At 47.9% G+C, this 27833-nt stretch overlaps 1 protein-coding gene and 1 long non-coding RNA gene across 2 annotated transcripts in view; one reads left to right on the top strand and one right to left on the bottom strand.

Annotated features, from left to right (window-relative positions):
- Positions 1 to 27833, bottom strand: part of SRRM4 (serine/arginine repetitive matrix 4) — a 140509-nt gene that overhangs the window by 95766 nt on the left and 16910 nt on the right. The gene's annotated exons all lie outside the window — the stretch shown is intronic.
- Positions 21692 to 25144, top strand: LOC118640179. Its single transcript, XR_004961336.1, has 4 exons — positions 21692 to 22516; positions 23396 to 23459; positions 23984 to 24198; positions 24940 to 25144. It is a non-coding gene; the product is annotated as an uncharacterized LOC118640179 (long non-coding RNA).

A 27833-nucleotide genomic window follows, 5' to 3' on the forward strand; every position in this document is an offset into this window, starting at 1 on the left:
CAGCCAGGCATGGGATCGACCGGACGAGGTGGGGGAAAGACGGAGCTCAGCAGCCAGCCTCGGTGTGTCGGAGCAACGGGCCTGGAAGCAAATGAAAGAGGCCCCGGCTGGAACTTACAAACACCAAGTCCTCAAGGGACCATTTTGGAAGCCAGCAGTGTCTTAGGAAATGAAAGTGGAGCCAATGGCCACCACAAGTGGAACCCACCCACAGTGGCGCCCCGGCAGGAGAAAAGGCAGAGCGCAGCTGGGACCTTGCTGACCAAAGACCAGGGCCGCTTCTGGCTTCCCCACAAACAAACAAGAACCCTTTCCCACAGGCACGTCTCCTTGCCAAAGATATCTTCTGGCTCCAGCCACCTCTCTTATCTCTCCAAGCAGCCGAATCTATGAAAAGGAGAATTACAATATGTTTAATGTTTCCCTTTTCCTTTCCTGGGGCCTGAAATAGCCAATCAAAGATCTACTCAGCCCTCTCCAAACCCACACAGGCCTCCAATGTGTGATAATCATGCACCTCACTCTGGACGCGCGAGCCAACAGAGAACAAAGTTTGGCCACATGAAAAAGAAAAAACTCAAAGTTGAGAAGAAGGGGAATAAAGAAGTCTCAACTCTAATGTGGGGTTGCCATGGAGAAAAGTTCAGAAATGTTCTTGGTAAGATGAAAGAAGGCATTGCACCTGTGTAACCAGAAGAGCTCACTGGAGAGGGCGTACCTCTGAAACTGGAAGATGCCACGGAAATGGAAAACATGTTGGCTGGATGAAAAATCAAATGGCAATTGGAGCCCAGCCGGCCGGTGTGGTTCAGTGGCTGAGCATCAACCCATGCACTAAGATTCCGGGTCAGGGCGCATGCCCAGGTTGTAGCTCAATCCCCAGCAGGGGGCGTGCAGGAGGCTGCAGATCCATGTTGATGTCTCCTCTCATCAATGTTTCTATCTCCCTCTCCCTTCCGCTCTCTTTAAAATCAATAAAAAACATATTTTTAAAAAAGTAAAAAGTATTGCAATAGGGGCATTTCATTGCATATTATAGAGCATCAAATAGAAAATGTAAAGGTAAGTTCAAGAAAATTTCCCCTAAGTCAGGCACAGGTAAATGAAGAAGGTAAAATAAAAGGCAGAGAGACTAGACCCACAAGATCCAATACTGTAGAATGAGAAGAGACCAGAGCACCAAGAAACAGCAAAGAAAACATTGCTGGGCTGAGTAATTACTTCTCTATGCCAATCAAACAAACAGCAAGTTCCAGGGGGCAAAAATGAGAGAAGACAAATACCCAAATATCTTGGTGAAATTTTTTCAATTTCAATAATAAAGAAGCAATTCTACAAGCAAAGCAGAGGGAGAGGTTAATACTCCAAAACCAAAAACCAGGCAGTATCAAACTTCTCTACAACATGAAATAGATAAACTCTGAAGTTTTGAGGGGGAAAAAAAAAAATCATGATCCAAGAGTTACATGCTCAACGGAGTCAATATTCCAACTGAAAAGAAAAAACGTCCATAATTTTAAAATGCAAGGATTAAAGTTTATAATTACATACTCTGAAAAATTATTCAAAAACTTATCATAGCCAAGTAAGAAATTAATCAAAATAATTACTTATATAGTTCATATAGCAGAAGATAGAAAATGAAGTAAATAATAAAATAAGATTTGTATTGGTTATGGCTATAATTATAAAGAGGTTAAATTTTACTATTCAAACACCAATATTCTCAGTTGAGTGTCAAAAATTAAAACCCAAATTTGCTAAATGCTTTTTACAAGGGACACACCTTGATAATGACACATAATCTTTGAAAATAAAGGTATGGCCAAACATATGTCAGACAAACCAAAGAAAACCAGGCGTGAAAATATCAATGAACACGGAATTCAAGGCAAAAGAAAATAATATACAAAGAAGGAGTTTCATATGAGCAGGAGATTCAGCAATCATGAAGATACAATATTGTGGATATTTATATATTAAATGGTGTAAAGAAAAATTGTAAAAAATAAAATGTAAAAATACAAGAAGAAATGGCCAAATCATAATTTTATTAGAATACTTTAACACTCCTCAATAAACCAAACACGTAAAAATTAGTCAGTTGGAGTCATACATATGTATGAGGTGTTCAGCCTATGGAAGAATAAATATGATTCTGGAACATAGGTGGATCATTTATTTCAAAAAATCCCAAACTTAGAAATTCTCAATGTGGTGAGGGCTGGGATGCCCAGCCCAGGTTCACCTTCAAGACTGAAGAGTGGATCCCCCCAGCCCCTGGGACTCAGGCCTGCGGACAGCACCCAGCTTGTAGCTCCGTGGTGTGTGGACTACCTGCCCTGGCAGGGCCCAGAGCTCCGCCCCTTCCTTCATCCAATGATTGATGTGGGAAATAAAAGCCAGTCCTCAAGCCCCCATTGCAGACAACTCCTCCCAGCTTCAGAGTTCTCTATGGGGTCAGCTGAGGGCTCTACTGAGACTCTTTGCAAACCAACTTTTCCCTCTGTCCAATCCTAATTCCTCCTGTTCCTTCCACAAGTGTCACTTGACACCAAGGTCACTAGCTCATAAATCCCCTGCATGCTATCTCCACCTCAGATCTTGCTTCCCAGGGAACCCATCTGCAAAACAAACCATCTTGTTACAGAATTGCTTCTTAAATGTTTAAACAAGAAAGCCAGAAGGATATATATGAACATAAGTAATTGTTCTATATAGTTTATTAGACCAAGAATCAAAACTTTAACTGTACCTAACTTTGAAAATATTGGTATTGAGAATATTACATTTTTTTTTCTTTATTGAATTTTTTGTTTTTAGAGGGAGAGGGAGAGATAGATAGAGATAGAAACAAGGATTAGAGGGAGAACATCAATTGGCCACCTGTATGCCCCCCAATGGGGATTGGACCCACAACCTGGTCATGTGCCCTGACTGGGAATTGAACCGGCGACCTCCTGCTGCATGGGTCAACGCTCAACCACTGAGCCACATGGGCTGGGCAAGAATATTACATATTAAATTCATTAATATATGCTGCTAATTCTGTACTCAGAAGCAAATTCATAGCCTTGAATGTTTTTTGTATTATATAATGAAAAATCGATAAGCTAAGAAAAGTCAATCCAATGAAATGGAAAAAGAACCATGAAACATATCTAAGGAGAATAAAAAAAATATTTTCTTAGAGATAAAATAACATGATTTGTAGGGTTTTCCTTTAAATACTTCAGCAAATAAAACAAAGATAAAAGGGAAAGATAAAGCAAATGTGGCAAAAAAAAATGATAATTATTGTGTATGGGTAATAGGTAGATAAGGATACCTTATACTATTCTTAATTTTGTGTATGTTTGAACATTTTTATAATAAAAAATTAAAACAGAAAAGAGGAGAAAAAAGTATTAAAAAGGAATGAAGCTATTAACAAATTTTTTAAAAAATTAAAAGCTAATATAACTGATGTATATGCAAATACACAAATTCATTCTTGGAAAAATCAACAATGAAATAGATGATTTAGCATCTCTAATCAAGGATAAAAGAGAAAACAAATGAATATAATGAGGAATATAATTACAGATCCAAAGTTAGATTGAAACATTTATTGGACTATTGGTAAAATTTTTACCTAAGTTTTAAACTCGCAATGAAATAGGAAAATACAAGTTCACAAGAGGCAGAAAAATGGACCAGACCACTGAGGGCTGAGAAACTAAACAATTGTTACAAATAGTTAAGAGCTTTGGGCCCAGGTAACTAAGAGAAAGATCTTTCAAACTTCCCCAAACCAGCAGTGTCATTACTTATACATTATACCAAAACATGGAAAGAAAAAAAAAAGTTTACCCAAGTACTTAATAAAATTAACATAACTCTACTAGCAAAATAATAGTATCAATAACAATAACCAATCTCACTTTAAGTATACATACTAAAATTCTAAATAAAATATTAACAATGGAAACCAAAAGTTGAGATAAATGTGCCACAGCCAATGAGATTGATCCCAATGAGTCAAATAACAAAATATATTGGGATCATTTAAATTAATGACCCCTCCTCAAGGCCAATACCTGTTACAGATTTATTTTAAATATTCCTGAACTAGGAATAAATTTGATCAAGAATATCTATTTCAAACCAAAAAAAGAACCAGTAACCACCTAAATGGACTTGAAAGCAGATCTTGCCCCCAGTTGACCCTTCAGGTGAAACCTCAGCTCTGCTCTACACTAACTCGCAGCCTTGTGAGTGATTACAGAGCAGAGAACCCAGCTAAACCTGACCCATGGAGACTGTGAGCTAAAAATGTATATTGTTTAAGAGGCTAAGATTGTGTTGTGTTACTTTGTTACACAGCAGTACATGAGTAGGGCATATGGGTTTGTCAAAAGGAAATAATCATGAGTGTGTGCAAAGATCTGAACATAAAGTTCAATACAAAATTTTTATAATTGGGAACAAGTCTAAATGTCAATGAATAGCAGGCTGGAGAAATCAATTATGATACAGGTGAACCATATGAAAGTGTCATTTTTGTGGGTTAAAAAGGTTGACTATCACTAATTTTATGTTTCAACCTGATGTATTCATACAATAGAGACATTACAATGGTATTTATGGAAAATGGTCTTCCTATGGAGGAAAATCTCATAAAAATTACATGATCTATTGTTGAGTGAGAAAAAGCAGTTCCTAAAACTATAAAAATATAATTCTCATTTTGCAACTGAAGAGATGTACACATGCATAGACAAAAGACTGCAGGTGTATCAATAAAAATTTGATAGCATTGATCCTCAAATTATGGGATTTGGGGTGATTTTAATTTTCTTTTATTCTGTGCTTTCCACAGTGGACATATATAATTTTATTTTTATAGCCAGAAAGCAAGGCTAATTAACACAAGTCAACAGTGAAATCAACTCCTAAGGCAGAACTAAATTTTCTGCTTAGAACGTGGTCCCTTGTTTCTTCCGAATCATTCGTCCTGACATCCTGGACTTACAGAATCACTGAAGGTGCTATACGTGCCCTGTGATATCATTACCAGCTCTTCCGGATTAGCTAGCTGGCTGTCTTGTGGAACTCTATGTCACACCCGGGGTTCTTTGAATTCCTCGTTACAACCTGGGTTTCTGACATTTCCTGGCGCTGAGCAGTCGAGGGAATTTTGAAGAAGACACGTGTTCTGAAAGAAGGTGGGAACTCACCGTGTCTCAGTTACCTCTGCCCTTCTGTCGCTGCTCAGTTTCATCTGTTACCCAGCTAATGACCCCATTAGAGAGCTGAAACACTCCCCAGCTTAGTCGTGAATGGCTGATGGATTTTCTCGCTCAGACCCCAGAAAGGCCTTGGGACAGCTGTGTGGGTCCCTGAGGGACGGGCCATTAGCCGGGGGGTCATCCTCACCGAGAACCACATCCCCTCCATCAGAAGGCGCTCCTACCAGGCTTGCCTGGTGCAGTCTGCTTGCTGTGTCCCTGACCAGGTCGTGTCTGCATTTAATTCAAGGCTCCCGCTCCCTGGAGGAGAAAAGGCTCAGAGTGATGTGATTTTGACCTATTTGGCAGGTTCCCTTACAATCAAAGCATGTGTTATCACTGCGGGAAGAAACAGGGTCTAGGAGGGGCTAGTCAGTGACAACCCCACATTTTCCCTCTGACAAATGACTTAAAATACTTCAAAACGAAGACTGAGTTGTAACAAGCTGGCTCTCGGCTGGCCGTGGAGATAAGAACGCTTTCTGTTGGATTCGCCAGGCTCCTAGGACCACCCCTGGCACATGGTGGGCTCCTAATGGATGGTTGTCAAAGGGCTGGATGACTGGATGGATGGATGGATGGATGGATGGATGGATGGATGGATGGGACCAAGAATTACCAGCACATTCTTTCTTGGTTTGGAATGTCCACCTACGGGTCCCACTTGTGATTCTGGCAAGCACACAGAACGACCCTTTTCTCTTTCACATCTAGTTGTGGAAACATTTGCTCGTGACACTTGAGCCCCCGTGTCTTCGTGGATTGTTCCCTGTGACGTCACCATTTCAGTGCCTTCCCTCCCAGAATATCAGTTCTCACGCAGCGACAGAGGAGAAGTCACGGTCCTCGTCCTTCGCTTTGATGAAGGGAATTGGAATGGCAGTGAGGGAGCAGGTAGGAGGATAGTCCGGCTGTGTTCCTCCCTCCCACAGGAAGGAAGGAATGGGAATGAGTTCGTGTCTTCCCATCCCCTCTGGAAGAAAAGATGCTGCAAGTTGTTCACCATCGCATGTGGGGCCCTGTGTTCTGCCACCTGCATTTACCTTCTCCAGGGGTGGTCTCCTTCGTCAGTCCCTTCCTGCCTCTGAGATCCCTAAAATTTTCCTGATCCAGGACACATGTTCTGCCCAGATCTCCCTTTCCTGGACAGTCCTGACTGTGTCCTCACCCCAGTCCTCCCCTGCACACACACAGGTTACGTGCCTTTGCTCTAGGTGTCCAGAGCGCTCTCCCCAGACCCCATCCACGCACTCCCCAGTTTGTGTGGGAATGTGGGGCTTGGAAGCTCCCCATACAGAGTGGGAGCTCCATGTGGGGCACGACAAATTCTCTCCCTCTCCCTGTTGTCCAGTTCCCAGAACAGGACCTGACTCACGATACGTGCTCATCGACAGAGGGTTCCCTCCTCATCCTATGGCCGCAAGGCATGGCTGGAGAGACAGTCCCTGAGAAAGCTCTGAAGGGTGTGCAGGGTCGGTCCCCCTGCATCAGCCTGGTTTGGATGCTGAGGGATCAGAAACGATCCAGAGGCTCCGGGATCCAGCCGAGAGACCTGGCCAGCCTGTCTGTCCCTGCTTGCTTCAACGGGAGCAGGTCGCAGCCCCAGGGAGGCTCAGTTTAAATGCACGTCAATCATGCTCTGGCCAATCCCGGATTAAAAGATCAAAGCTGACAAGCTGCCTGTTGGAGGAGGGGGCCAGCCAGGACACACAAGAAAATGTGTGGAGTAAAAAATGTACAGAGCAGGGGCTCAGGAAGAGCAGGGCTTTTGTGCAAATGATGAACTGCACAAAGGTACCCAGCCTAGGGGCGTTGTAGGGGCTGAAACCCAGCCTACATTCCCTCCACCAGCCTGCGTCCTGCTAGCAGCCTGAATTCAACCACCCAGAGAGGGCACCTTTGGTAACTGCTCAGAGATGCATCATGAGCCTGCAGCAACTCTGACCAAGCAGGGGCCCGCTCCAGGAAGCCAGCAGAGTCTGGCTCTGGCCCTCAGCAGCCCCCACCACGCTGGATGACACCAGGCAGACCACCTCCTTCTCAGGGCTCCGGGTACTATATTTGAGCCCCCAAAAGGCCAGGCACCGGAAATATAGCTGAGGAAAGATAGAAAGACAAACAGTCCCCTGGAAATGCCCAAATAGATGGAGAAAAACAGACATTGAGCAAATAATCACATAAATACATCAAAACAACCATGATAAGTGGGAGCAGAGAAGTCTAGAGGCCTATGAAAGAGAATTATAGGGAGGGTTTCATTTGCAAGAAGAGAAGGAGTCGTTGAGGAGGAAGCTTAAGTAGGAAGGGATGAACTAGAATCTGAGGGGAAGCGGTAAGATTTTTTGCCAGGGAGCGGCATCTACCCATGTCACAAATATTTATCGAAGCAGCTATTATGTGTTGGGTCTGGAGCAATGAAGAAAGGGAAAGACGTCCAGGGAGGCAGGAGCAATAAGATGAGCAGGAAAATGGAATGAATTCATGTGGAAGGTGGAGGTAGAGGCCTGATCATTTAGGACCTTGAGGGGGCAAGGTAAGGATTCTGGGAATAATGCAAAGATGTCAGAAGGTCTTCAGCAGCTGTGTGGCATGATCAGATTTGCATGTTGAGATCACACGAGCTGCTTTCAGGGAGCAGAGGCTGGTGTGCACCACGGGCTCGATGCCTGTGGGCCACTGTGAGGATGATGCTAAGGACTTCTCTAGCTCTGCTCCCCTACGACACAACAGTGGCCCTTGGCCATGCGACCTGAGACCTGTGACCTCTTCCTTTATCATTTGGCTCTCAACGGGGACCTTTGCAAAGGCATCCAGTTGCTCTCCATTTTGTGATCCAAGGACATATCCTTATTCACCAGAATCCTGATTCTGTTCAGGCATTTGAGTTGAGGGAAAAGAGTATGTCTCATTAGGGGAGCCTGGGCCCTCCTGCAGTACCACAGAATGAGTCTGGATTGATCAAAGCCCTTCATGGAAAATCCGCTCTCCTCACCTCCGACTGGCCTGGGTACAAGCCTGTAATATAAGTCTGGGAGGCCAGAGGGAAGGCTTTCTTTATTCCTAAAATAGAACATGAGAAAGGATGCTGTGTCTCATTGTGTCTGCATGCAATGGCTGGAGAGCCTGCAGCCCTCTTGCAGTAGTGAGAGGAAACATCTTTAACACCACGAGAATGGCAGAGTCAAACCTGAGGTCTAGGTGAGTTGCTGAATTAACCAACCTTCCCTCAGGACTTCTGTTTAATGGGAGCATACATTTCTGTTATTATTTAAGCCATTTTCCAATGCGTTTTTTTTTTTTTTTTTTTTGGTGCCAGCAGCTGAAAACACCTTAATTGGTATAGGTTCTCTGGGCCTCAGTGTGAGTTGTATATAACGATGGCATTATACATTTCACAGTCTCTCTGCCAATATTAGGTAGGCTATATCTAGCAACTCAGTTTCATGATTTCTGAAATCTGTGTCCAGTAAAGCTTCCCTCCTTCATATCAAGTAAACATTCAACTAATGCTGCAGTCAGAAAGTTCTGCTTGGCATCAGGCTTAGATTTCTGCTGCTGCTTTAGGGACTCTCTTTCTGTGGAGGTCATCTCTTTGCCTTAAACAACCACCTAGAATCTCTGCCCCGTGGGGTGGTAGTAGCGGTCCCTAGTATCTAGACCAGTCCACAGCACAGAGTGGGTCTTGAAAAGGGTTTCTGTAAATGAGCACATGAACATGAAGTCTTCATCAGGAGGTGGAATAGAGGCTTCTTTATAAGAGAAAGAAAGCAATTATTCTTCTCTTTTGATGGTGTCACAAACACATGGGGTCCCTGGTGAGATAAGGCAAAAGCCAGAATATGAGAGGGCTTCTGGCATCACCGGCCACTGGGGGGCAGTGGTGCACACCCTACCTCACATGACTCAGGTCCCTGGCAAGTTCTAGTCTGCCCAGGTTCCTGCCCACCCAGGGTGTCTCGGGAATCCTTATCCTCTGAGCCCACAGCGGATGAAAGCACACCTCTCCCCAGCTACAAATCAGCTGACCTCTCCTTGTCATTCTGCCTCTCTTCCGTAATTCTACTTTCTGCCTTGAATTACTGCTAGTCATTTGCCTACTGGTTCCATCTTCTCTAAGAAACTATGAGCACAGCCTCAATTCTTTTTCTTTCTTTTTTTTTTTAAAGTAAACTTTTAAGTAAAATTTAACACACGTACAGAATAGTCCCCAAATCATCAAGGTCAATGAATTTCCACCAAATTAAGAAACACAATATTCCAGGCACCCCAAAGCCCCGCCCCCCCACTTCTGGTCACTCTCTCATCTCTCTTTCCTGACTCTTCTGACTTCCAGAAGAGTTTTGCCTGTTTTTGTGCTGAACACAAATGGAAATCACCACAGTAGGTACTCTTTGGCCCCTGGTTTCTTTGGTTCACCACTAAGTTTGTAAGATCCATCACTGTTGTTGCCCATAGAAGTGGTTCACTCATTCCCATTGTACAGATGAGAAAACCAAGGCTGGGAAAAAAGAATCACCAGCAAGGTCACCCGACAACCAAGGGAACTCATGGCTCCTCTCCACTGTCTCTAGGAATCATTTTCCTGCTGGCAGAACAGCGCCACCCTGTGGGGGGGTCAGAATCTCCGGTTCCTGTCCAGCTATAGGACCATTTTCTCTTTGCAAAAGACCACCTTTGCCCCGCCCACCCCCACATGTTTTTTGTTTTGCTATTTTTATTTTTATTTTTTTATTTTTTAATCCTCACCGCAGGATATTTCTTACATATATATCTTCAGACAGAGTGGGAGGGAGAGAGAGAGAAGAGAGAGAGAGAGACACTGATGTGAGAGAGACACATCAATTGGTTGCCACCCACACCCACACGGCCCCAGAGGGAGCGAGGATGAACTGCCACCAAGCTTGGTGCCCTTGACCAGAATCAAACCCACGACTCCTTGGTCCGCAGGCCAACGCTCTAACCACTGAGCCAAACTGGCCAGGGCTGTTCTGCTTTTTTATTTTTTTAAAGAAAACGCCCTTCCCGCCCTGGCCGGTTTGGTTCAGCAGTTGGAGAGTCGGCCTGCAGACCAGAGAGTCCTAGGTTCGCTCCGCTAGGGGCACGTACCAAAAAAAAAAAAAAGAAAAGAAAAAACCCTTCCCCGTTCATGGCTGTAAAATAAAATCCTCTTGACTTCCCCCACTTTTTCCTTCCCGTCCTCTCCGTTGCAAACCGTGCACCAGCTCCGCTTGCAATCACCACCGGTTCATCTGTGCTCTCCCACGGGCCTGCTGTAACACACCTGCACAGCCCTCGTCAGGACAGCCCGCAGCCTCGGTTCTCGCCCTGTCCCCGCGACTCTTCTCCGTTTCATGATTTCATTCCTTGTACTGTTGGAAATGGATCATTCCTCCCAGACTGTACTGATAAGACGAACAGGTCTTCCCTGCCTGGGGCCACTGGGTTTACCCACACGTCCATGCAAGCATCTTCCACAAGGATTTAATTTAGATATTTAGACAACGGATTTTTATCTGCCAGACTGGTTGCTTTGCCGCTGAGACGAATCAATTGGCTATTTAATCAGGAGATAGGCAAGAGGGTCTGCGTATGTGGGGTGGAGGGTTTAAAATAAGAAAGACTGAGAGTCAAGGCTCTCGTCCCTAGTCACCGACACTGTGTGACCTTGAGAATGTCATCTCCCCATCCTGAGCCTCAGGGTCCCGTCACTAAAATGAAGGGGTATGCACTAAATCGGAGAGGGGGTGACCTAGAGCAGAGTCTGGGCTGAGCAGCATCACCCCCAACTGTGGAAGCTGCTACCTGGAGTCCACCCAGAGAAAGGGGCTCCTTCCCCCAGTGCCAGGTGTCTTGAGGTTAAGCAGCAACCCTGGTGCTGTCGTATGTGCATGATTTTTCTGGGAAAAGTGTCCACGTTTTCTCAGGTTCTCAAAGTGTCCCCATCCCCATGAAGGAGTCAAAACCATTAGTTTACGAGGTCCCTCCAGCCCTGGCTCTCCTGCTTTCTGAGTTTGTCCGTATTTCTTCCTCCTTCAAACACACCCCTTCTAGCGCTGAAGTCATCAATAACCACAGAGCCCTGGCCCTCAAATCAAATAGCTGAAGGAAGGGGTCTGCTGGGGCCAAGTTGCTTTCTACTAAAGCAGTTTGAGGCAGAATGTTCATGGGCAGAGAAGGGAGCTGTCATGAGGGCGGGGTTAAAAAAAAAAAGGATAAAATAGCAAAAAGCTGCTATGTTGTTTGGGGTTTGGGGCCCATGACAAAAACACAACAAAAAACAGCTGAGGCAGGTGGTGAGAAACTGCTTGGGGGAATTTAAATCCTGGGACTTGGAGGATTTGCCCCTCTGGCTGGAGGAGGGAGACTAGGCCTGGACGGGCAGAAGACCCATTATTTCAGCTCAAAGATGGTCAACATGTCTTCAGGTAGGGCTTCATTTTTTATGTTCCAGAAAGGATTCTGTGCTCAACTGTGTTTTTTTCTTTTTTTTTAAGCCTCCATTAAATATTTAAGGAGCTGGCCTCTGGAGCATTTAAATTAGGATTTGATTTATGTCAAATTGATTTGCACGTCACCTTTGGCAATCAGTTCCTCTCTTCCAGGGATGTAGAATTGGGGGCAGGAGGCTAGCTCCTCAGATGTGGGGAGCAGACCTGGAAGATGTTGACGGGTTGGGGGTTGAATCTGACAATTTGAATCAGTGGGTGCTGGGGGGTTTCCCTGTGATAAACCCTTTCTACTTGAGCTCCATCGGTCATTGGATTCTTGCAACCAAACCATCCACAAACCCCAGCCACCACTGGGGGTGAGACACCAGGACAGATGCCCTAAAATCTCCTGTGGGGTCCTCACGACTCCTAGGGGGCTTGAGGGTAGGTGTGTCCCACTTTAAATAAGTCCAGGTTATGAAAATTTTAATTTACAATGGAGCAAATTCGATAGAGTGATTCTTGCCATTTCTCTGGAGTGTTGGCCATGGGGTTCTTTTCCAACACTAGTGGCCTCCCAGTATTTTCAGTAAAACCCAGCAATTCCAGTTCTCGTTCTTCAGGTATCTGAACAAATGCATTTCTCTCTCCCTCCCTGTCTCTCTCTCTCTGCTTCCCTTGTTCTCATAATTATAATGGATGTCATGTTTTGAGCTCATACTATGCCCCAATGCTGTGCTAAGCTTTTTCATTGACCTTATTTTGTTTACTATTCACGACAACCCCCGCTGAGTTAGTCTTCTCCCATGTTAGTGACGAGGAAATCACGGTTCAGGTGGGTTAAGTCATTTGTCCGAGGTCACACAGCTGTAAGTGGCAGAACCAGGATTTGAACCCTGGTCAGGCTGAGGGAGGAGGCTGGGACAGAGCAGAGATACCAATTCTGCAGAACCAGCTCACTAGTGAATTGACGGAGTCTGTGGATGGTGGGAAGGGGGCGTGAAGAAAAGCCTCTGCTAGAAGATGAGATGGACCCCTCCCCAGAGAATGCCAGAAATCCTCCCTCCTCACGTTTCCTTCTTGGATTCCACTCCTTGGTTGCATGAAAGAATCTCCAAGTCTCAAAGGTTCTCCTCCCCCAGTTCATTTGCATAGCCACACCCACTCATGTCCCCACCCTGCCTCCCAGGACCCCTCCACTCCAGTTACACCCCCTCCAGCTTCCCCAGCTGAGGGAGTGCAGCAGCTGGCTGCCCACTGAGCACTGTGAACCCTCAGCCCTGACACTGAAGTCCACAGTCTCGAGGGGACAACTCCAGAAGAAAGTATCCAGAGACAGGGCAACGCCTCTCAGGCACAGAGCAGGGAACTTGGGAACTGGAAGACGCCCGGCTGTCAGCTTCAAGAGGGGGAGAGTGAAGTCCAGAGAGGGAGAACCTGACTAGATCAGGCACCTAATGGACAGAAGACCTAGGTTTGTTTCATTCATTCATTCCTTCATCCCTCCCTTCATCCATGCAGCCAGGATAGATCATGCAGCTATCACGTGCCCGTCATAGGAGCTGGAGATACAGAATGAAATGAAACAGCCCCCAGGAGCTGGTAGTCTGAGATGTAGATGGTATGGCTCCCATCTTAAGGAATTTTTTTTTTACTTTACGAGGATATTCAAGTTGGTCATTTATTTAACAAGTATAACAGTACTTACTCTGTTCCAGACCCTACCGTATTTACAAATATTATCTCATTTAATCCTCACAACAATCCTATGTGGTAGACACTATTTTATCCCTATTTTGCAGATGAGAAAACGGAGGTACAGAGATGTGCAGTTACTTGACTAAGGTCACACAGCCAGTGTGTGGCAGAGCTGGGATTCAGGTGCGGGCTGCCTGGCTGCGTGCTGACATCTGGCTTTCTTTCACAGCAGGGTATGTGTAAAAGGAAAAAAAAACTGTCAAGAGGCTCCTCAAAACACACACAGGAAAACAGGTAAAGATACAAATAAAGAATGCAAAGCCAGAATAAAGAAGAATAAATGATATTCAGTCATTTGTTAGGTATATCCTGTCCCAGGGTTACGAGTGTTGAACCACAAATTTGGGTCTGAGTCTCCTGGCAGACGAAGAAAAAGAAAAAGTCTGAGTTCTATGATTTCATAATTCCTGATTTAAAAACTTAGTTTCTTCTGGGGAAGTGCAACAGCCTATTTATTTATTTATTTTTCTTAAACAGCAACAACACATATTTTACTAAGCCCTGAACTCATGTGGGCAAAGACCACACCCTGTTCCTCGCGGTGAAGGGTCCTCTGGAAGAGAATAATGGGAAAGGTGTCACCGTATTGGGAAGGTTGGGGGTGCTGTATTAGGTCCCTGGAGCTGCCATAACAATGTACCCCAAATCGAGTGGTTAAAACAACAGGCATTTATTGTGGGACAGCTCTGGAGGCTAGAACTCCAAAATCAATGTGTTGTCACGACCATGCTCCCCTCGAAGTCTCTAGGGGAGGCCCCTTCGTTGTCTCTTCCGGCTTCTGGTGACTCCGGCATTCCTCGGCTTGTGGCCGCGTCCCTCCGTCTCTGCCTCCATTGTCAAGCAGCCACCTTCCCTCTGTGTCTGTCTCTCTCTCTCCTCTTCTAAGGACGAAGTCACATTGGGTGAAGGGCACACCCTACTAGTCTGACGTCATCTGAATTTAAATGACATCTTCGTTGATCCTCTTTCCAAATAATGGGACACTCAGGAGTTCCAGGTGGACATGAATTTGGGGGGCACTATTCAGCCCGCTGCAGGCGGTCTGGGAGGGCCTCTCTGAGGGAGTGACCCCTCTGCTGAGATCTAAAGACTTCAGAGGAGCCGGGCACGCTCACATCTGCGGGAGGACCAGTCCAGGGGGGAGTGAGAAGGCTCTGAATCAGGGATGAGCATGGTGTGTGGGGGACCAGCAAGGAGACAGACCCCTGTGTGGAGCAGCAGGGGGAGGTGGAAAGTGGGGGGCTGTGGGGGAACGGAGGGGGAGAAAGAGGCTGGGGCATTGTCAGGTGCTTGGGATTTTATCCATCATGCACCAGTGCCGGTTCTCAGCAGAGGACACAGGGACTGGTTTGATCGAAAGGAGCTCTCTGGCGCCCCATGTGGCACAGCTGGGGTGGGCGTGAGCAATGTGAACAGCCGTGGGAGTTTGGGGAGACCGTCCTGTGAGTCCAGGGTGAGAGGCGACGGCAGCCCTCTGCCCAGCTCAGCGGGGTTGCGCAAGAAGAGACTCAGGCTATGTGCAGAACGGAGAGATTTGCTGATGGATCGATTGCGTGTTGAGGAAGCAAAGGGCGATCCCGCAGCCGCAAGTATTAGTCTACACATACATCCACCTGCGACTTGCATTTTTCACTCAGGAAACACCGTGGCCCTCTCTCCGTGCCCGCACCTGGATTTCAGCCTCATTGCTTTTGACTGCATCATTGCCGTCCATATTTTGGATAGCTCACAATTTATTTCTAAATTCGCCATTGTCGGGCTCTTGGGCTGTTTCTGATTTCTCAGTTACATCAGTGCCGCAATCAACATTGATCCGACTGCTTGTGTCTTCAAGAAATTTCCTGAGCAGAGCTGGGCACACGTCTGAGGGTTTCTCCGGGCTCAAAAGGGGGTAGCAGGGTGGCAGGCTCTGCTCACTCTAATGAGATTGTAGGTTTTTGCCAAGATATATCCCAGTGGGTTCAGTGCCCATAGATGTGCCCGCCCCTTCCCCATCTCATGAAGCTGAACCGTCTCAGAGGGGGGCCCCCACCTCCTCGTTTCCTGTGCCTTTCTAAATTTAAAAGTTGCATGGTTCCTGAGGCCATATGCTACCTTGTGTCTTGTCTTTAACAACATGGAGTGGCATTTGGGGAGTGGGGACCAGGCTGCCAACTGTAGCTTGGATCTGGGAAGTAGCTGGATGTTCTTTGAAGATGGTTTTTCGTTCCTCTAAGTACGTGCCCTCGTTTGAACCCAGGTCCAGCAGGAGAGATTAGAGCCCCGTCCCTGTTCTGACTCACAGCCTCCATCTGTCACAGTGGGTCATTCCAGGTAGAGAGAGACAACTGGGCGGGAGACAGGATTCAGCTTCACATTCTGTCCATTCTCCAAAGGCTCCCTACAACGTGTTTTATCTGCTCTGAATGTCTATCCTCATCAGAAATGAACAACAACAACAACAACAAAAGGTTACAAGGCAATACACATGACAGACAGAGTCATTTCCTTAATATACAAAAAGCTCTAACAAATTGAAAAAGAAAAAAAAAGTCACGCGGTTCCATTAAATGGAAGAAGGACATGAAGAGGTACAGCAATGCAGAAGGATCCACAATGGCCAGCCATCATGCAGAGATGTGGGCCCTCACTCGTCGTTAAAGGAAGGGAAACTCAACAGGAACAGACTTTTCAACGCTGAGAACCACACAGATGACAGACTCGATCAGTCCCTATCTTGTGAAGGTCACGGGGAAAAGACTCTCATACCCTGGGGAACTTTAAAGGACAATTGGGCAATATCTTTTTTTTTTTCTTTATTGATTTTTAGAGAGAGAGGAAGAACGAGGGAGAGAGAGATAGAAACATCGATGAGAGAGAACATCAACTGGCCGCCTCCTGCGTGCTCCCCACTGGGGATCAGGCCCACAACCTGGGCACGTGCCTTGACCGGGAATCAAACCGGCGACGTCTTGGTGCATCATGGGTTGACACTCAACCACTGGGCTGGGCAATATCTTCTAAAAATTTCTAACAATTCCATTTCTAAGAATTGCAAACACACACACACACACACACACACACACACCTCACAGGGTGGGGCAAAGAAGCTTCACAGCCGTGAGTATGTAAAACACAAAGTCTAGCCTTGTATTATTATTTATTAATTGTTGTATTATGTCCCATACAAGCGACTGTACGCCTCGTTTTGGCCCGCCATGGATGTATCTCCAAAGTGGGCCAAGGCGTATGAAAATGCTTATTGTGGTTTTGTTACAGCGAAAACCCTGAACGCAACCTGCTTGCGAATCAATAGAACACTGATAAATAAGGAATGATACAGCTGTACAATGCAATACAGTGCAGCTATTTTAAAAAAGGAACAGGGCAGCTCTAAGTATAGTAATATATTAAAAACCCAAGGTACAAATTTAAGAAGAAAAGGCGAGTGTATGTGCTTTTGGATGGCGCGTTTCCGGAAGAACGAATAAGAAAGCAGGTCTCCTCTATCGGGAGAGACAGAGAAGACGAAGAGACTTTCACTTCTGAATACTTCTGCGGTGCTTTAGACCAACCATGACCACGTGTTGCTTTTATGATTAACACTGGTTTTCAAAATACGTGGCAGAAAGTGGCTGATTCAGTACTGGACTCGAAGTCTAGAATTTAGAACATCCGAGTCCTCACCCCAGCTCCTGTTCTCTTTGTGCCTGTGCTACATGGGGTTAATTCCTTGACCTCTCTGGGCCTGGTTTTCTCATCACTGAACTAGAGGTGCTGTGGGTTTGCTGGTGGTGTTGTCACTGCTGATGTTCTTCGCGCGACCAGAGGGGCAAACTGGTCCAGAGACGCAAACAGCTGGGCTGTTTGGCTCCAAGATGTATCTTGTTTGTAAGTCATGTGTAAACATCAATGTAATTCTTTTCAAGATCGTGTCACCGAGTTAAAGAAATAATAACGCTGCCTCCCCACCATGAAGGTGAACCCGGCGATGTCAGAGGGCAATCCAATTTTCACCCAGCCTTCTGTCGGGTCCACCTGTGGCTGCTGCAGGCAACGCCTCACCTCCCTGGCTGATGTAAAGCACCTGTTTTCTCTCCCACCTCCACTGATGTGGAGAAGGTAATTGGGTCAGTCTCTGTCTCGGGTGGGAGTAAATGGAGACATGACAAATGTCAGCAGAGGCCATCACGAGGCAGGGGAGGTATTATCAATAGAGACAAGAAAACTGGAAATGCCGAGGCACCTAAGTGAGAAGCAACTGACAACAACAATGGGGGAACTTGGCGGGGTCTTTGCAGAGAAATTGCCAAGAACGGCGGCTTAAGCAGCAACCATGGAGGCCACCGTGGTTGAAGGAAGAATTGGCTGAGTACACAGGACTGCAAATGAACAAGAACAGAGGGCCGCAGTAGCAGACAAAGATCATTCTGGGAGAGTCCCCTGGTTGATTAAAAAAGGGGGGATAGACAAGTTGAAAAACATCAAGAATAAGAAAAAATGTTGTTCTGAAGATTGTTACCAATTTCATTCCCAACGTGGGAAGGGCTGACGGCGGACAGGAAGATGAGTAGGGAGAACGGGTCAGGGAAAGCTTTGTCTCCGAGGAAGGCTGCTCGGTCAGGGATGTCTTCCTGGGAATTGTGTCACGGGAACGCTGATGAGAAGACACCCGGAAGAGTCCCCGGCTCAGATGCCAGGTGATGATGGAGAACTGGAGCTCCCGGAGGGCGGGCTCTGTGTGTGATTTATCCTGATCCATAGTGAGCACAGGGAAACGCTTGCTTCATAAATGAAGGGTGCCCGTCCCCTTTGGGGCGGACAGCTGGCCTTCCAGGGACGTGAAAAAGAAAAACTCCGACCCTCTTCCCCATGTGAATACTATTGGCTTAGATCAGGACATTGACTAATGTACAATTTACAAGCATTGCCACCAAAAGCATCCTAGCTACCATTTACTGAGCACGTGACCACATCCGGACGCCGCTGAGTGCTTTGTTGTTTATGTAATCCTCAAGTCTAACCTAGGAGGGGGTTATGATCAGCACCCCCCGCCCCCTTCTAGAGATGAGGAAGGAGCTTAGGAAGGGGAAGTGGCCTGACCAAGAATGCCCAGGTTGGGATTTGAAATCAGATCTGTCCATTTGGCCATTTGCACCAAGTTGCCAAGACTGACAAGGGCCCACCTGCAGGAGGCGCTAGTCTCCCTATTTTATAGCCCAGCCGACTGAGACTCTAATCCGCGCTCCAGAATGGGCAACTCTGCCCTCCCTAATCCCTCGGGAAGGCAGGAGTTACTACTTCTGAGTCCTCCACCTAATCTTTTAAAAAAATGTTTACATATATAACTCATACAGGGGAAACTGTAATTTATGAAAACATTCTCGTTAAATACTTAAGCCACAGAGGTAAAGCTAAACATCCAATTCCCGGCTCCCCTTCTTCAGCAATGACACTCTCGGCAACTGTTTGTGTACAGCCTCAGCCCACAAAACAGTCCCACAGCGAAGAATTCGTGACTTTTAAAGTGGATAAGCCCTTCTTTGGCCTCCCATGGAAGGGCTGGTGCTTCTCAACCCCAATCACTCATTATAGGTAAAGTGTCTGAGTGACTCAGCTCAGAAAACATTTCCTGAGCACCTACTACATGCCGGGTGCTGAGCTTGAAGCTGATCTGATACAGAGAAAATCTGCTCCCACTGGCGGACAGTCACGAAACATGAGAACACACAGGCATGGCCATGCCCCACACGAGCTCAGGAACTGAGACAGAAGGGGGGGAAAATTGTTCTGACCTGAGCAGAAAGAGAAGCATCTGAAAAAGTTGCTTGAAGCAATTAGTATTTGGGTCCTAGCCACAATTTTTTTATTAGTCGGTTTTCTTGTTTTTTATCTGTACCTCCCCCAGTCTGCCCGGTATACAGCAGGCACTCAATAAACATGTCTTTGCATGAATGACCGTATCCGATTCAACCTGGTGAGGAGATATTACTCTAGTCTACTCAGATGAACCTCAATGCTCAGAGAGGTGAAGTAGTTGGCTCGAGGTCACACAGCCAGCAAGGAGCAGAGGCGAATTAGGCTCCAGGGGCGTAGACCCCAAAGTCCTGCTCTTGACACCCCGATGGCTGAGTGAGAGGAAGTCGTGCAGGGCTGGTGGATTCGGGGTAGAAGAAAACTAACTTCCCAAATCTTTTCTTCAGCCCCTGGTTTTGAGGCCTGGCCCTCTGAGGCTGGGAGTGCTGTGGCTTTCCTGTCACTCTCCCCTTAAGCTAGTGGGTCCCATCCCCGCCTTGCCCGGCTCTCCCAGCCGCACCCCCTTTCCCACAGCCTCAGTCCCCCGGGCTGCCCAAGATGCGTCCGCAGGATAATTCAAGTTCCCTTCTGTTCGCCTCTCGCTCCTGAGCCCTCCCAGCAGCTGTCGGGTGCAGCGGGCCTGCGAGGGCTGCCGCACAAAAGCTTCGCAAGTAATTGTGTCTACAACCTGTGCGTGCGTGTGTGTGCGTGTGTGTGCGTGCGTGTGCGTGTGTGTGTGTGTGCACGCGTGCGCGCGGCCAGTGTGCGCCTGCTCTCACCCCCACCCCGCGGGCGGGGCACGGATTCATTACAGATTTTTCTCGGTGGCGCTGAGAGGAGGGAGGGGAAGGGGACCAGATGGCAGACAGGCGGGTGGCGGTAGGCCCTGCCTCCTCCTCCTCTCACCCAGCAGATGCCCTAGAAACAAGGGCCCCGAGGCAGAGGCAGGATTAGAGGGGGAAACTCCGTATCAATTAGTGTCAAAGGCCCCCGGAAAGCTGGTGGGGGAAGGGCAGCCAATTGGCTCCCGGCTGGTGGGGGAGGGGAGAGAGCGGTGATGGAGGAAGGGGGCCAGGCCAGCCCACAACCCACATGGGGTTAACATGCCTCCTCCCAGGGAGCTATTTGGGAAGAGAAGAAATACCCTTAGAAACCACCAAGGGCAGCACCTCGCTTTCAGACGGGTAAACTGAGGCCCAGGGAGGAGAAGGGATTTGTTGGAAGTCTTACAGTCCCGTGACTGGGGCTAATATTACAATGAGAGGATTAATGTAATTAGATAGTGGCTAACACTAGATAAGATTAGATATTAAATAATGCTAACAGCTGTTAGATTATATTAATAATAATATTGGTATTCTTATAAGTAATAATACCAGAAACTTTAACAGCGATGGACTAGTATTAGCCTCATTGCCCGGCACCCACTATGGACCACATATTAGGCAGATGATTTCTTATCTAATTAAATCCCCCCAGTGGCCTGATAAGCTAAATCTTAAGAGCCTTGATTTTATGGATGAAGAAATTGAGGCTCAGGAGGGCAGTGAGGCTGCCTGTAGTCACACAGCCAATAGAGACAAGACTGAGCCAACCAATCAGCAGCAGGGCTGGTCTGGACTCCCCCTGGGACTGAGGTTGGGTCTATGTTGGTTTAGAGCATAGAACTCTTAACCACTCACTGCTAAAAAAGAGACCTGAATTTCAAAATTCAAGTTCAGCCTCTTCATGTACAAGCTGTGTGACCTTGGGCAAGTCACAAAACCTCTCTGAATTTGTTTACTCCTCTATCCTGTGATGTCATCCAACGTTTCTTTTGATACACGCCTGTAATGGAATACTATGTAGGCGTTAAAAATAATAAGATAGACAGATATTTGCTAATATGGGAAGATACTCAGACTATATTGTTAAATTACAGAGGAAAGCCTGAAATAAAAAATGTATAATATAATATTCACAGTGGTTGTTATCTGGTGCAGTGATATTTTTGTGTGTGACAATATTTATAAAAATTAGTATTTATACAAATGACAAATATTTACAGGGTGTTCTGTCATCAGCCCTGCCTAAGTGTTGTGAGGGTCCAAAGAGTCTGGCTCCACGTACTACAAAGCGCCCCCCACACTCGAGGGCTGGCTTGTCTCTTGGGGTGGCGAGGGGAATGGCAAGATGTGACCAGGGTCTCGTCCACAGCCCGGTGAGAGGCCGGTGGCTCTCGGGTCCGCTCAAAGTCATAAAGAACCAGCATCTGAGGCCTGCTGGGGAGGGAAGGGTTAATGTGCAAACCCATAAAGCTGACCCTGGGGTGGCCCACTTAGGAGACCATCTGCCAGCAGGCCAGCAGCTGCCAATCCCAGGCAGGCCCTGCCTTCTCCGGGCTCCTCCCAGCCCGCACAGCTCAGGGACAGCCCAGATGCCTGGGCCTGGCTTCCGTCTCTGGCCAGGGGATCCGGCCTGGCAGATTCCTCCCATCGCCCTTCCCACCCCCAGCAGCAGCATCGGCATCGCGGCGACAGAGGTTACAAACTTTCTCCCTTATGGTCTCATTCGACCAGTAGGTGAGGTGGTGTGTTTCCCATGGGAGAGCTGAGGAGTCTCGGAGGAGCCAGATGACTTGGGCAAGGACACATTCTCCTTGGGAGGCAGCAACCCCACATGCCCTGCTACTCCCCCACAGGCACCAACTCCTCCAGGGAAGGTGCAGGCTAGAGGCCTGCATCCTACAGCCCATCCCCAACAGTGCAGGGCAGTGGGGGCTGGGGATGGGGCAGGAGAGCACTCACTGGGGTCCAGGAAGCTGAGGCCTATCTAGATTTCAGGGGCCTCCCAACTCTCCTGTATGAGAAATCCAAGACCTCTGGTCATTCCCAACTCCAGACAAAGAAGAAGGTATCTCTTCTCATACCCCATCATAACACATTCTGGGGTCCAATATTGGTCCCGGTAGACCAAAGGACAGAGGAAAGAGTTAACTGGACAGACGGAGGAGGGACAGGATCCTCCCTGGAAACTGCCCAAATGTTACCCTGAGCAGCCCAGGACTGCTGGCCAAAGGAGGCAGAAAGAGACCCAAAAGCTCCCAGAACAGATGGGCCAGCCAGGGAGTGAGGGGGCTGAAATGGCCATCATAATCATAATCTCTCAAATTCCTCCGGAGCGGTGCCCGTCTCCAAAGCTGGTTCCGATCCCCTCTCTCAGCGGAAGCTCACAACTCCCCTGGACAGTCGACGGCCAGAGCCTGTGAGACCCATCTGACAACATGAGGCCACTCCGCTCAGAGAGGTTAGGAGGTTTGCCCAAGGTCACACAGCTCGTTTGCTGTCAGAACAGCCAAAACAAGAGAATGATTCTCCTGAAGACTAATTCATTCCTCAACAGACTTGGATCCGATCCTCCATTTCCCAACCTGGGGCCTTGGGATGAGGACATATATTAGTAATAAAATAGCCATAACAATAATAAAACCAACGTGTACTGGTCACTTACAACAAGCTAGGCCCTGCTTTAAGTGCTTAATGTCTATCATCTCATTTCATTCCCACTTTGACCCTACACGAGGTAGATAAGATACTATCACTGGTGCCAGTTTAACAAATGAAAGAGACAGGCTCACAGGAATGAAATCTCTTGCTCAAGGACCCAGTTATAAAACAGTGGAGTTAGATTCGAATATAGACCTCCCAAGATTCAAATACAGATCTCTCTGTCCCTTCACCACCATGAGAGAGGTTCCCAGTCATCATAGCCCATCATAATCACCTAAGTGTTTTTAAAAAAATCACGATGCCCAGATATCACCTTCTATCAATTACATCAGAATGTCTGGACCTGCAGCCCAGGCATCAGTATTTTTTAAGGAACAACTCCCCCCCTCCAGTGGTTCTACCATGCAGCCAAGTTTGGAAATGACCACACTACACTGTCCCCGGGGACTAGTCCATATATCATCTCAGAAGAGCTCTGGGACTCTGTTTCTCCATCTGTACAATGGAGCCCCTTCAGCTTTAACTGACTGGGATCCACCCTCTCCAGGCTCAGGACAGAGCTTTGAGCTGGGAATTCCAGCAGGGAGGCCCGTGTCCTCTTCCCTGGGTCTGCTGGAGTTTGGGGAGCCTGAGCCAGGAGAGGCTGTTGCTAAGCTTTTCTGATGTTTCTTTCCAGTTAGGCTGCAACCCGGGGACTCCGCAGTCAAGGGGACTCAGACCTGCTAGCAGTGCTTCTCTGGGTAAACCAGTTGGGTGCTTCGAAATACAGTGAAATCATAAAGGAGGGGGAGCCTGGGGTGCCGCCCAGGGAACAAAGGAAACGGGTCCTGGAAGGAGAGGCTGTGGCTAGGGGGGAACTGGGACATCTGTATTTTTGAGGCTCTGGAAACCATCTTCGCTGGGCCTTTGAAAGCATCCCCCACTTCCTCTCAGCGGGAAGCCAAGTGCCTTCCCTGGGGGGGACCCCACTTCCTCTCACGGAGAAGCCAAGTGCCTTCTCTGGGGGGGGACCCCACTTCCTCTCAGTGGGAAGCCAAGCACCTTCTCTGGGGGGGAACCCCACTTCCTCTCAGCAGGAAGCCAAGTGCCTTCTGGGGGGGGGACTGCTAGAGGGAAGGGAGTCTCCTCACTGGGTGGAGCCCTGGCGGTAGGCGGACTTGCTGGGCAGGTTTGGACCAGGGGCTGCCATACAATGGCCCGTGTCCTTGCCTGTAAATAAGGGTGGAGCCCCTGCTGACCCTGACCTGCCTAGTTCTCCCATCAGATCTGTGAGCTGCAGGACGGAAAAAACAGAGACGGGATGAAGGTAGAAACCGACACAAAGTTGGCCTCCCCCAGAGCTGCGCCCCCGCCCCTGGTGGGCAGCTGCTGTCGGAAATGGCAGCGCTCGGCGGACTCTCTTGGGATTCACCATCCTGGTACTTTTAGGATCGCAAAGTCTAGGAATCAAAAGTCCTAATGGACAACATCCCAGGGGAGGTGAGAATAACACCAAAAGGCTCAACTGATGACAAACCCTGGCTTCACGGAACATAAAAACCATAGAATCTTATGATCTCAGTCTTAGAACCAGGGACATGACCAAGGGGAGGCCTGAAGCTTACACTGTTAGATATATATATATATATATATATATATATATATATATATATATATATATATATATATTTATATGCCTGACATACTACCATCACACTTTACCCCACAGATTTTTTGCATATTCTGATTGCTGCCTCGTATGATGATAGTTTCGTAATAGCATCATCTATAGAGAGAACAGAATGTTCAGTGCTTTCTCTATGATGGTTTCTTTAGGGGGACTTTGGGGCCACCTGGCTGAGAGGTTCAAATGTCCCACTGAGATGTGAAAGGGCAGAATGTCTGTGAAAGTGACCGACTCAGGCCATTACAGCAAGCCCGGAGGGGACTTGGGAGGACAGGGATGGTCCAGTGTCCCTCCGATCTTTTTGCTACCCATTAAGAGGGGCTTCCTTCCGGGGCTCTGCTGGGAATGCCGTCTTAGCCACACACAGACATCCACGCATAGAAGTTCATCTCATTTTAGTGGTGACCTCCCCTCATAACCTCTACCAGCTTGCCTGCCGAACACTCCCAAACCCCTGAGGGAAGGCAAGTAGGGGAAATAGAAACCGATATATATATACACATACATTTTTGATGGTCAGCGATTTACACAATTGCTGACTTCATGTTTTTCAGCATGTCCCTGAGAAAATGAAGAATGAAGTTTGCCACAGAACCCTGGGGACTGGAGCTCAGGACGGGCTGGACACTGTGAGGGTACAGAGCCAGGCCGTTTAGGGCTCTGATTGGATGACACTACTGTTGGGGGGTAAGGAGAGCCGGGACTGCAGCCCAAGTGGGTGGATGGGTTCAATCCGCTCACCCCTGGTCCTTGACCGCAGGCCGTACCCTAAACCTAACAAAATGTTCCCTCATCACCTCCCTCCCTGGGGTGCAGCTGTAGCTCTGCAGAGGTGCTGGGTAGCAGTGTTGTGTAGTGGTTAGGGGCCTGGGATCCAAATCCCTGCTTCATTGTCTGCTGGCTGTATGACTGACGGAGGGCTGGCTCTTCTCTGAGCTCCTGGTTTCCCCACTGCAAAATGAGGGTGATGAAAATGTACCCACCTTCGGGTGCTCGTGAGGATTAAGCAGTATAATTTACATACAGTGCTCAGCACAGTGCCTGGCATTGGATAAACATTCAGTGGATGTGGGGCGTTACTATTATTATCCCTATTCCTGTCCAGCTTGGCCTTTCTCGCCACCAGAGCCGAGTGAAGTCCCCTTCCTTGCACCTCATCCCAGAGAAGGGCCGAGGTCAGCTCTCTGAGTCCCATATGCTAGCCCTGCGCCCATGACAGTGTCTAGGATCATTGAGAAATATAATTGTCTATGGTGGCTCGAACTGGTGTGGAGGTAAGGTTCTGCCACTACAAGGAAAAGGAAAAACTTTCTTGAAAGATCTCAATAAAAAGAGTACAGTCCCTTACACCTGCCTACTGCCTCGGTGCATCCCACGAATGGCAAACGGATCCTTCCAATCAACTGGTTTCCATCCCATCGCAACTGGCCCATCAGACCCCAAGCTTCTGACAACACCTGGCGTCCTTCCTCAGAATCTCCAAGAATTAGGGGAGGATGGATCCATGAGAGATTCGGACTGTGTGTAGTTCATTGTCATATCCTAAGTGTCCAGCGCCAGCCAGCTCCGGAACGTAGAATGCACTCAACTAACATGTTACTGGACACGCCGGTGCTTCGATGCCCATGTGCAAAGGGAAAAGCAATCAGGGCAGATCGCTTCCCAGAGGCCGAAGAGAAACTCTGACCATTGAGTTCTTCTCGTTTTACTTTTTGGAACCTGTTTAATAAGCATTAATGGTGCGCCAGGCACTGGGCTAACCCCTTGGTCTATCACCGTGCGTGTCGTCCTTCCAAGAACACTCTGAAGGTGGCACTTGGCAGGGACGGTGCACCGCCTTTAGAATTCAGTGGAGGTTCAAATCCCACTTCCAGCAGTTTCTAGCTCCGTGACCTTGACCCATCACTCCTACTCGCTGACGCTTTTCTTGACTATGAAATGGGAATAACAATATATACTTGACAGAGTTAACATAGTAAACTGCTGATGCACGGGGAGAGTTTAACGCAATGCCTGGACCATAATAACAGCTCAATAATTCGTCGGTTATTTTTCCTGCCCGCTTCCTCTCAGATGGATAAAGAACTTTGTTTTCTTTTTTTAAAAAAATGTTTTTTCCTTTATTGATTTTACAGAGGGAGGAAGTGAGAGAAGAGGTAGAAACATCGATGAGAGAGAACATTGATTGGCTGCCTCCTGCATGGCCCCCACTGGGGATCAGGCCCACAACCTGGGTGTGGGAATCGAACCGGCGACCTCTGGATGCATGGGTCAGTGCTCAACCACTGAGCCACCCCGGCCGGACAGGGAGAAAGAACTCTGAATCAGAGAGGCCTCCGGCGCTCAGCCTAGTAGGTGATCCCAGGAGTGAAAGACAGCGCCTCCACGCGAGAGAGGCTGACACTTCCTCTTCACTCAGACACGCTGCGAGACACGCTCCCCAGTCCTCTAGTGCCCACGTGGGGCCTGTGACGAGCTTTCCCCAGTGAAGTGTCAGGTCACTTCCAGGCTGCGGCAGCTAAGAGCGAGCGGGACCTCTCCATCTTCGGCTGGATCATGCCACATGACCTTGAAGCCACATCACGGCGGGGGGTCCTTGGACGGCAAGCCCTCCTTCCACCCACCAGGACTAAGACATGAGCAAGAAGTAACGGGGTCACGTTAAGCCACTGCAGTCCCAGGATTTATCTGTGACAGAGCCAATCTTGTCTCCCCTCACTACACTGTTCTGGTTTAATGACCTGCGACCTCTGTGATGACACCTATCCCGTGTATTCGTCCAGTCCAAATGGTCTAGGCAGCGAGCAGACACGCCCTTACGGTCAGAGAACATGCTCCCCGGAGAAGAGGGGTGCTGGGAATTGACCCCAGGGGTCTGAGGGGTTCATAAGAAGATGGAGGTGACAGGACATCTCCAGTCCTCCAGCGGCGCTGCCTCCCAGGTGCCCCACTGGTCACAGTTCCGTGACTAGGAACAGTGCTAAGCTTCCACTTGGCTTAGGCTCTGGCAAAATGCCTCCACCTCTAGCTGTTTCCCAAGAAATCTCAGAACAAGCAAAAGGACAGCCCGCAGGTAGGGCTGTGCGTGGCTGGATGACTTGGAATCACTGAGTCTGTGTTCCAGCGGTAAATACATGTGTTCTTTTGCCTCTGTTTCCCCAGAGGCGCCTCTCACCCCTAGAAACAGTCGAGCCCAATCCTGGCAGAAGCTCTGGTCTTGCCCAAGTGGACGCCAGCAGCGCCAAGGTCTTCAACACAAGACCAGTGACTTGGAAACACAGGGCCACTGTAGCTAAATATAGTGGAGATGTTGTGGCTCCCGGGTCCAAGTCCCTCCCTTTCCAGAGACTGCTTGGGTGGGGGGCTGAGGAGGAGAGGATGCTAAGAATGAACTTGTGCGGCTCCTCAGTCGTGAATGACCAGGCCAGCTGCAGCCAATCACCTCCTA

The sequence above is a fragment of the Molossus molossus genome, unplaced genomic scaffold (assembly GCF_014108415.1).
Source record: "Molossus molossus isolate mMolMol1 unplaced genomic scaffold, mMolMol1.p scaffold_m16_p_22, whole genome shotgun sequence".
Taxonomy (NCBI): Eukaryota; Metazoa; Chordata; class Mammalia; order Chiroptera; family Molossidae; genus Molossus; species Molossus molossus.